We start from the raw sequence: 10505 nt of genomic DNA, 5'->3' as shown, positions 1-10505 counted from the left end.
ACATATTTATCTTATAAACATCTATCCTTGTTTTTTCACAAATGAGATTATCATAATGTTCTCAGATGTCCTTTAACTTGCTTTTTTTTTTTTTTTTTTTAACTTGATAGTATCGCTTTAACCTATTTTCTGTTATCGTTATTATGGGATGACCAATAAGTTACTCGGAGTTCTATGTCCTTCAGATTTTCTAGGTGGGGAAAAATGGCTGAGGAATGTGCTGGATGCCACAGACCTCTGGGCAGTGCTTTGCTCTTGTTTCCTGGTAGACTGTGGGCTCAGCTGTGGTTAAGCAAAGTCTGAATTCAGTTTTCACCCCATATCTGTGTGACCTTGAGGAAGTTACCTAATCCTCCTGTGCTTCAGTTTGTTTAAAATGGAGATAATAATAGTATCTGTTTCCCAAGTTATGAGGATTAAATAACATACTGTAGTTAGCATAATTTCTGATACATAGTAAGTGCTCAATAATCAAAAGGTATTATTATTTTTGAATCTGAGGTATGTGTTAGCTTTGTAGATAATTTCTGAGAATTTAAATATGAAATCATCTTCCATGCATATTAATATGGGTGTTTTAAAGTATCTGCCTTCATGAGCCACTCAGTAAAAAAAAATTTTTTTTTTAATCAAGTCAGGCTAGTCCTAACATGCCAATTAAATTTGAAAAGATTTATTTTCATGCAAATAAACTATCAACTTACTAATACATGGTATAAAATTGTATATAATATTTTATTTTACATATTAAAAAACAGGGAGAGATTGAACAGGATCTTTAGAAGACTAAAAATCTAAAAGAGAAAAATTTTATCTATAAAGAAAAGTTGAAATGCTGAGATTCATGAGCCTAGTTAATGAAAGCTTAAGGGATGATTATAACAATTTTCAAAAATATAAAATTTATTAGAGAAAGTATACATGCGAAAATAGAGTCAGATTAACCCACTGGAGAGAGATAAGGAAGCAATGGATGTGGCGTTGGATGAGGCTACGAGGAAAGGTGGAGGAGTCCCCGGGGCTCTTTTGGGCATATTTGGACATGTTTTTATATACACACACACACAAACACAACAATTTCATATTGGGTATCTTCCACTTGAAGATCCCTCCAGATCTTCTCCACCCTACTCCCTTACCCTCTGGTTCTAGTTGGGCCAGTAGTGGGCAGCAGTAAGAGGTTGGAGGGTGGGAGGAGAGTAAGGTCTGAATGTTCATTTTCTTGGCTCCCTCCCTGCCTGCGTTTATCTGGTGGTTGTAATGGTATGCCTGCTGTTATTCATCATGACAGATCTTATTTATTTCCTCATTTTGTTTATTTACTCATTGGTTCATTGCCCCATCAAATGTAAGTCCCAAGAAGGCAGGTACCATGTCTGTGTGTTCACTGCAATATCTCTAGGCTAGCACAGTATATTGATTTATAGTAGATGACCATCAATGAGTAACTGTCGCATAAATGCATGAAAACACACGGACTCATTACCAGTATAGCAGGTGGTTGTTACCAGTGCTCTCCATCCTTAGCCTCTTTGATAATGTTGACTCCTTGTGGCCCCTCCAACTAGACTATAAACTTTTGGAGGACAGATACTTTGCTAAAAAACAATCCTTCATGGTGCGTAAGGTCACATAGAACAGATACTAAGTATTCAGAACATACTTGTTGATTGGTGGATTAATGGCAAGTGCTGTATTATTAGAATTAGTTCATTAAACAAATATTTATTGAACTCCTACTATTGGCCAGGTATTGTTTAAGGTTCTCTGCTATATGAGTGAATAAAACTATGATCCCTGTTCTCACAGAGGGAGACGGACAATATATAAACACAAAAAATAAGTAAAAAAATATATTATGATAGAAAATGCTAAGAACAGTAGAAAAACAGCATGCTAAGGAAAATGGGGGTGGATGGTTGCTAGGATGGGCATGGGGAGCAGGTCGTGATAATAAATAGGATGTCTAGGGAAGGCCTTATTGAGAAGATGACATGTGAGCAAAGACAAGAAGGTGAGGGAGTTGGGCAAGCTAATATCTGGGGGAAGAGCTTCTTTCCAAGCCATAGGAACAGCCAGTGCAGTGTCCTAAGGCAAGCCTGTGTTCAAGGAACAGCAAGGAGCCTCATTGGACTGGAACAGACTGGATAAGGGGCAGAGTGGTAGGAGATGGGGTGTGTGAAGTAAAGGAAGGGCCCGTAGGCCGTTGTGAAGACTTGGGCTTTCACTCTGAGTACCTGGGGAGCTGTTGCAGAGTTTTGAGCAGCAGTGTCACATGATCTGACTTCTGTTTTAGAATGAAAGGTGCGAGGGTGGAAGCAGTGACACCAGTCAGGGGGCCACGGCAGTAATCTAGTAGATATGGCGGTTCAGACAGGGCGATGGCAGGTGGTGAGGTGTGGTCATGCCCTGGACGTGTTCTGAAGGTTTCTGTAGCTACTTTATAACTAGGCTTAGTGTACATTTTATCTCCAGATTGGGAAAAGAATAGGAAAGCATCTTCAGGTAAATGTTTGTGGGTGGCAGTTGTGACTAGCTCCAGGAAATGGAATCGGAGTAACTCCTTGGGGAGGCTTGGAAAGAGTGGCTGAAGAGATATGCCCAAAGATTAAGCCTACTTCTGTGTTCCTTTCATTAAATAAACTGCTGGCAGCTCTTTCTCTGACCTCTTGAGGGTAAAACTGTTGATGAAGCCTTGGGGAAAAAAAGGTATCCAGAGGAAAACAATCATCTATTCTTTTCAGTTTGAGGGACTATATACAAGTAAATATAGTACTTTTTAATTCATTTAATTTTGAATGGGCAAATGGCATCTTCTTAGCTAATCTAGGGTTCCCCAAATTTAAGCAGTTCAATAAACAATGATTTTTTTTTAAACTTCCATTTGAATATTCAAGTTTCAAAATTTGAATTTGAAATTCAAAAGTGCTTGTTTTGTTTTTCTGTTTAATTCTATATAACTGCAAAATAGAAATATGAGTAGTATTTTGTTCGGTCTACATCATTATGACATAATTTATACATTGATTTTATTGAAAATTCAATAATTAATTATGGTCCCTTGGTATAGTACTGAAAAATCAAATGTTAGATTTGGCACTCTGGGTCAATAGATGCTTTCATTTTCAAGGCTGGTGTTTGCATTAAAATATGGATCTGTAACAGAAATGATGACCTATCTCAATAATTTTTGCATCAAGAGGGACCGTTATGGAAATATTTGCCATGAGGAGATATAAGCTACACTTGGAGAAGATTCATCTATTTTATATTCATTTATTCCTTGAGGGTCTACCATATGCCAGACACTGTTCTAGGCATGACAGTTATATGAGCGAACAAAACAATGTTGCTGCCTTATGGAACTGGCACCCCAGGGAGGGAGACAGGAAAAAATTTATATGAGGTCAGCCAGTAAATTAAACGTGCTATAAAAATAAAGCGTGTAAATAAACAGAGTATACATTGGAGAGAATGGTCCAGGCAGGTCCCTGTAAGTGGGCGGTGTTAAAGCAGAGGCCTGAAGGAGGTAGAGCTGTGAGCCATGCAGAGGTCTAGGGCGTGAACATCCCTGGAACAGGGAACAGCCAGGGGCAAAGCGCTGCAGGGTCCTTTCACGAACTCAGTGTTAAGCCCTAGGTCAGTCCACCACTGCATTTGGAACGGAGCTCTGCTTTAACGCACTGCTTTTGTCAGAAATCCCTGCAGAGTCAAGTGGCTGTGGACATGTTGGTATGGCCAGTGACTCTATTTCCAGGCTGTCGCTTTTGGACTCAAAACACTGGAATTCTCAGTGAGTACCCCTCCTCTGCTCAGTCATAAATTCTTGATGGCGCATCTTATATGTATTCACCTGATCATTTGTCTAGGTCCTCAACAATTCATACCTACATTGTAACCTAATTTATTTGCAATCCTCCAGGCTTTCAAGGATGGGGATTGTGAGGAAGGTCATCTTTTTTTTTTTTTTTTTGAACACAGCGGTTCAAGTACTTGCAGGCAGCTATTGTGTAATCCCTTTTAGCATTTTTGTCTTCCAGGCCGTTTTCTCAATAGTTTGTCTATGACATGGTTTCTAACTCCCTTAATTCTTTGTTACCATTTTCTGTACATTTCTGAGTATCAAAATCCTATAAAAATTTGATGTTTAGAACTAACTTTATATTCTGGATATGTTCTGCTGAGTTTCAGAATAAAAGGGCTGAAATGTCCCATGATCTGAGAACTCTACTTCCTTGATCTGAACACTAAGCTTTTAATCACTGAAGCCAAAAATCACATTATTTTGTTTAGCATCTGTAGCCTATTATTAATTCATATGTAGCTTGTAAGCAAATAAGGCTCAACCTTGCTCAAAAGTGAGACAGATATAAGTTAAATTTAGATTGTGCCCTATACTAGCTGTGCATGTTTTAGGCAGGTTATATTTAACCTCTCAGAGTCAAAGTTTTGCTAATTATAAAATTATAAACATAATTAATTTATTTCCCGATTGTTGTAACAAATAAATGAGACTTTTTGGAGGCATTTAGTAATGTTAGCTCCTTTCTACTTACGCCATAATCCGCTCTTTAGGTTCAAGCTCTCCTGTCAATTAAAGTATGAAAAGAAGAAAGCTAAAACTCTGCCCACCCTCTCTGGTTATGTAGTATTTCCCAGTGACCTGTGGAGAAGATAAACCTGGCACATGCAGGGTCTTCAATAAATACATACTTGTTGGATGATTGTATTGGATTTTATTTCAGGTAGGAGGGGTGAGTCACTGATTCGGCTGCTGAGACCAATGAGTAGGTGAGCTTTTAGTCTGTATCTTTGTAGGATTGGCTTTGTCTGCTTCTTTTTCTCAAAATTATGAAGGATTGGCAATATATAACAAATGTCATTAGTACAAGGTTGCTACTTACAGGGCTGTTAATTCAGCCTGGCCACTGGAGAACCATTTAGTGCCTTGAAATGGATAATTTGTAAAATGACACATAAGAAAGTTGAAAGAATTAATGTTCCTCTTCAAAGAGTAATTTATTCCTTTTTTTCCCCCCATCCAGGCTACGTGTTTATTCAGAGCCTTGGGTTCCTTTTAAGAAAAAAGCTATAGAATAACAATATAACCACCTCTTTATTTATAGCCATAAGACCTGAAGAAGAAATGTAATATGCAAGATAGATGCTGGCACACCTAGAGGAATTTCTGCAGAGAATAGAAGCTTGCCAAACTGAATATAGGAGAGCACAGCTGACATGTACAGCACTGAGAGAATATTTGAATTTGCATAGAATCTTGTCAGATTCATGACAGCTAAACCCATTGCACTTTTCATGACCAATTCAATAAGTATGGCTACCAAGGTGAATTTTAATCCTGGTTCCTCGGAAGACTGTAATTCTTCCAGCTTGGTGGGATGTGGTTTGTAAAATAAGATGCGGAGTTCCTCCCATTGGAGTAAGGGGTTCTTGTGCCTTTGTGTCTGTTTCACCTACACAAGTATTGAATGCCTATGCTGGGCCATCTGAAACTGTTCAGTTCACAAAGAGCCTGAAGAAGAAGAACCTGTGGATATTTGCAGTCTTCTTAGAGCTGTCCAGATGTTTAACCACGAGGAAAAGTATTAGTGCAAATTAAAACACTGATTTCACAAAAGTACTCAACCAAAATAACTCAGCCTCGATAGGCTCACTGACTTTAAGAAATTTGGACAACCTAGAAAGGCAGACTTTTAAATTAATATAATATAAAGCCTATATAACTCAGTGGGAATGTCAGACTTGTGAGCCTCACAGTAAATATAGTACATGAAAGGCACTACTCTGAGATCCAAAGGGAGACTTGATGCAAATTACAACTGATATGTATATTTACCCAGGTGGATAGTTGATGAATCAAGCATGTATTGCTCACCTGTTCAGCTGTTGCCTTGTTTTGCCTGCCCTGCCCAGAAAATTGCTTATGAAGGAATAATCTGTGGAGCTCCATGATTAAATGGGATTTTTCTCCAGGGGAGTCCAGTTTTAACTTGTCTTTTATTGTCAACAATTTTTAGTCTAATGATGGCCTCAGGTAATAATGAGGTTTACAAGGACAACATTCTGGGACCCAGAGAGTTTCAGGTAACATAATGACCATTAATTCCAATCCCAAAACTGGACACATGCTCTAATGACTGAAGATTTTATTGTTTTTTGGTTTTCCTGAAATAGACTTATCCTGGAAACACTGACTGGAAATGATTGACTTGGAGAGGCCAAGAGTGCTGGCTGTCCTCAATATTTCAATGTGCGTGTGTGTATGCGCACACACGCTGCCGATTACATCAGGACAGACCAGTGGACACCCAACCAATCTCTCCCATGAATGGCTATCATTCTTGTGCTTCCTTTCTTCTTCAGTTCCCGGGCATGAACGAGGAGGAAGCAGGACAGAGCTAGCCCCGCTCACCTTGGGTTCATCCACATATCAAATCCTGGCTCCTCAGCTACCTCTCTCTGATTGTTCCAACTCTTTTCCTGTCTGCAGTTTAGCATCCTCTTAATATGAATAGCCATCTGAAAATCATCCAAGCCTCAACTGGAGGTTTGTCAACTCTGGCACAGTAATTGATGGAGGAAACGAAAGGGGAGCATTGAAGAACAGAATACACTAAAGGTAGGTAAGAAAAGGCTATGCAGATGGTGAGAGTGAGGCTGGTTTTCAAGATCCTGGCATTGTGTGCACAGACTTGGCTTCCTTTGGGACAGGCTTCATAGTGTAGTCAGACACCATCTTTTTCAAAAATGCTGGCAGCACTTGACTCATTCTAAATTACAGGCATCCCTGATTTTTTTGCCAGAAGACCCATTCCCCCGCGTGCTACTGGATGCCCTTGCCATTGCTAATCGGTGATCACGGGGCTCTGAGACTACTGAGGACCCTGGCTACAGCCAATTAATGCGAGCCCTGGGTCACAGGCGAGAAGTAAGCAGTCCACTTCTTTCTCTAATTCTTATACGTTTTGGAAGTGTGTCCGTGATTAGTATGGTCTGAAATCTTCAAAATAGAAAAAAAATCACTTTGGCTAAGCACGGGATGATAGGAAAACTCCCAAATGAACTTGGAAAGAGAATTTAAATGAGATGCCTAATTAGGGCATGGCAAATGAAACCAGATAGAGTCAAATCCGTAGTACTATTTTTTTGGAAGGGGGAATGTTTATCTCTGTTGATGGAGCTTATGTACGGTTTTAAGAGTTAGTTGGCATCCTGTGGCTTCTGATTAAATTGCAATTTAACGTTTGATACAATATCGAGGAAAGTAAAGCCACTATTAGTCAAGTAGATCTTTTAAATGATGTGAAAACAATTTTTTTTTATTGTGAAAGTATTTCATAAAGATATTCCTCTTTTTCCTTCAGTCCTTTTTGTGTTTATTATTTCTGCATAATAATGCACAGTGTATAACAGTGATTGACATAGTAAATACTTAAAAATATTTATTGAGAAAAGTGAATGAACAGAAGATTCAGAACATGACTCTGGTATTTTGCTATTATGTGAGAAGCTATTGAGCTCTTTGTTAATTTGTTTGCTAAATAAATAATTGTTAATCTCCTGTTAGGAGCCTACGTTCTAGGTTCTAAAAATACAGCAGTGATTAAAACAGACAAAAATTCCATTCCTTTGGTAGCTAACAGGCTGCTATTTTCAGTTAGTATGAATCTTAAAATCTGCAAAGATTATTGATGTTGATATGACATTTCTTCTAATGTATTTCTTCTAATTGGATAGCAATATGATGCTTAAATGCAACAAACAAACAAACAACTTTTTGGACTCACAGCTCAAGGATGTGCATCTGCTTCAGTTTCCTGTCTCCTTGCTCTGCTCCCATTATCCCCCACCCACGGGGTAGAACAGTTTGCAAGAGAGGAGCTGCTTCTATTTCCCAGGCCATTGTTCCCTTCAGTGAGGCCAGTGGGTGGAGAGCAGTGAGACACCATGGATCTGTAACCACATGATTTATCACTTCCGTTGGCCTGGAAAGAGTCAGTGGTGAGAAAAAATAGGTTTGTAATACCCAGAAGTCTCTCAAGTGTGTATTCTCAAATTAACTCTTGTTTTGCTCAATTCTCTTTTATCATGCAGTCTTTGTCTACAGCACAACTTTCTTAAAGTGGTGCAAGCTCTAGGCTTGTTCTGCCCCATACAGAAGCCACTAGCTATGTGTGGCTATTGGACACTTGAAATGTGTTTAGTGTGACCAAGGAAAGAAATTTTAAATTTTATTTGATTTTAATTTAAAACTGATAATTCAGTTTTGGAAATATTTTATGAATATTTGGACAACATGGTACCTATGTGAATCTATTTTTTTGACTGCTAATTTTATGAAATTTGAATACATATTAAGTATTTCCAATGAAAATTTAGTGCCCAAACTGAGATGCATTTTAAGTGTAAAACAGACCAGATTTCAAAGGCTTACTATGAAATGGTAAATTATCTTATAAAAACTTTAAAAAATATTGATTACATGCGGAAATCATATTTTAGATATATTGGATTACATTATATACATTAAAAAATAAATTTCTCTAATTTTTAGTTTTTAAATGAGTCTATCAAAAAATATAAAACTACACGTGGCTTGCACTATATTTCTATTAGACAATGTTACTCTAGACCAAGTGTAATTTCTCCTCTACCATTTATCTATTTTTTCTTGTTATAAAGTAGTTACTGTAAGATGCAAGTCACTACCCAGAGCAGTCAGGAGTGGCCTGGCAGAGTTTCAATCTTCACTGAGACCTTAACTTTACTTTGTTAAACTCTCAGTAAGACCTTTCTCATCTTACAAATTAAAAGAATTCTATCTGCTGTCTCTCTTTTCCTTCCTTTCCTCTTCCTCATTCTCCCTCTGCTCCTCTCACCTCAACTGATCTGTAGTTTTTCTTGAGTTAAATAACTTAACTCATGTTGTTTTTACTGCCTAACCTTGACATCTTTCCCCCTTCCTACATATCACAGATTTCTCCTTTGGATTCCCCTCTCTGTTCAATACAGACCATATAATTCATCTTATACTGATGCAATATTGAATACTGGCTAATGTTTCTAGGATGGAATGGTATAATTAAAATACCAATTAAAACACATTAGTTTGTTGCTGTGCACATTTATTCTAAAGTATTAATTAGTTTCTTAAATGAATTTATCTGCCTTGATCAGAAGGGTGACTGTGTAGTCAGTATAGTAGGCAAACTGGATGTGGGGAAAATGGGGGCATTGAAAATATCTTTACTCCCAATAGTTTGGATGAACAAGAGAAGGGTGATATAATTAATAGGAGAAAGCAAATGAAGGAGAGAAGCTTTTTGGGGCAGAAACTGAACATCTTTAGTTGGGCATATTATTCTTGGAGTTCTGATGGGCACGGGATCAAGTCTCTCCACAAGTAGCTACAAGTGGAAGTCTAGAGCTGCGCTATTTAATATGGTAGCCACTAGCCATCATATTTAAATTTAAATTATGTGCTCCATAGTCCCGTGGGACTAGTAATTGCCACGTTGGACACCACACATTAGAACATTATCATCATCACAGAAAGTTCTGTTGGACATTGGTAGTCCTAGAGTCGGAGCTGGTTGTGGTTGGGGAAGTTGGGGCCATTGACTTAGACAATTGACATTGGGAACTAGGCGAAGTCTCAGAAAAGGGAGTTAGGGCCTAACCCTAGGAAAACTCCTATTTTAACAGAATGAGCTCTAGAGAGGAATGAAAAATACAAACACAATCTTACGTTTCTCATCTTATTTTGTACAATACGAAAGGAATTTATTGTGTAGACTATGAAGCTCCTTATATAATAGCTATTGAATACCACAGGCAACAGCATATTCATAGTAGAGTTTTGTGAAAGGCATATATTGTAAACTGGTTTCTTGTACAAAAGCAAAATGTTAGACTGTAGCATTGGGTCATTTGTGCAAGGGAGAGTGAGATAGTTGAGGGATTCTTTTTTTTCTAATAACTTTAAGTGAGTTAAGGTTTAGAACTTAGATAATTAACATGTTCAATAGAATCTCCTTCAAATACACTTTGCCTTAATAGGCTTTTGGCAAGTGCAGAGTGATAGTCAATTCTTGACTGAATTCTGAAATAAGTACTTGTGGTGCAGGTATTCTGTTCTTTAGGTTAAAGCAAATGCCTTATTCTTCAGCTACGGTACCAAAGGCAGATAGAATCACTGACTTCTGTGGGAGTTTCAGAGCCTGACTTGAATTCTTGTCCAGACCAGTGCTACTCTATTTCTCTAGATGTGTTGTCTTTGAAGGGCACACAGATGGCTAAAAATAGTGGTGTTTTCTTTAGATGTGTTCATGCCCTTAAATTCATGGTTTGGCTCATAGAGTTGGACAAATATATGATTGAAAGTAGAATTATGCTTCACTGAATGTGAAGTACATAGTTTGGGAGTAAAAATGATAAAAGTGCAAATATTATAAAATGACTAGTTTGACCACTAAGATGTCTCT

General features: G+C 37.9%; 1 long non-coding RNA gene across 2 annotated transcripts in view; it reads left to right on the top strand.

Annotated features, from left to right (window-relative positions):
* The first annotated feature begins 6308 nt into the window (after window positions 1-6308).
* The window catches only part of LOC111730367, a 324528-nt gene continuing 320331 nt past the window's right edge, over window positions 6309-10505 (top strand). For both annotated transcript variants that reach the window (XR_002776650.1, XR_002776649.1), the window contains exon 1: window positions 6309-6640. This is a non-coding gene — a long non-coding RNA (uncharacterized LOC111730367). The remainder of the gene's footprint in view (window positions 6641-10505) is intronic.

This window comes from Pteropus vampyrus, unplaced genomic scaffold (genome assembly GCF_000151845.1).
Source record: "Pteropus vampyrus isolate Shadow unplaced genomic scaffold, Pvam_2.0 Scaffold310, whole genome shotgun sequence".
Taxonomy (NCBI): domain Eukaryota; kingdom Metazoa; phylum Chordata; class Mammalia; order Chiroptera; family Pteropodidae; genus Pteropus; species Pteropus vampyrus.
The sequence above is the reverse complement of the archived record's forward strand: the minus strand, read 5'-3'. Positions and strand labels throughout refer to the sequence as shown.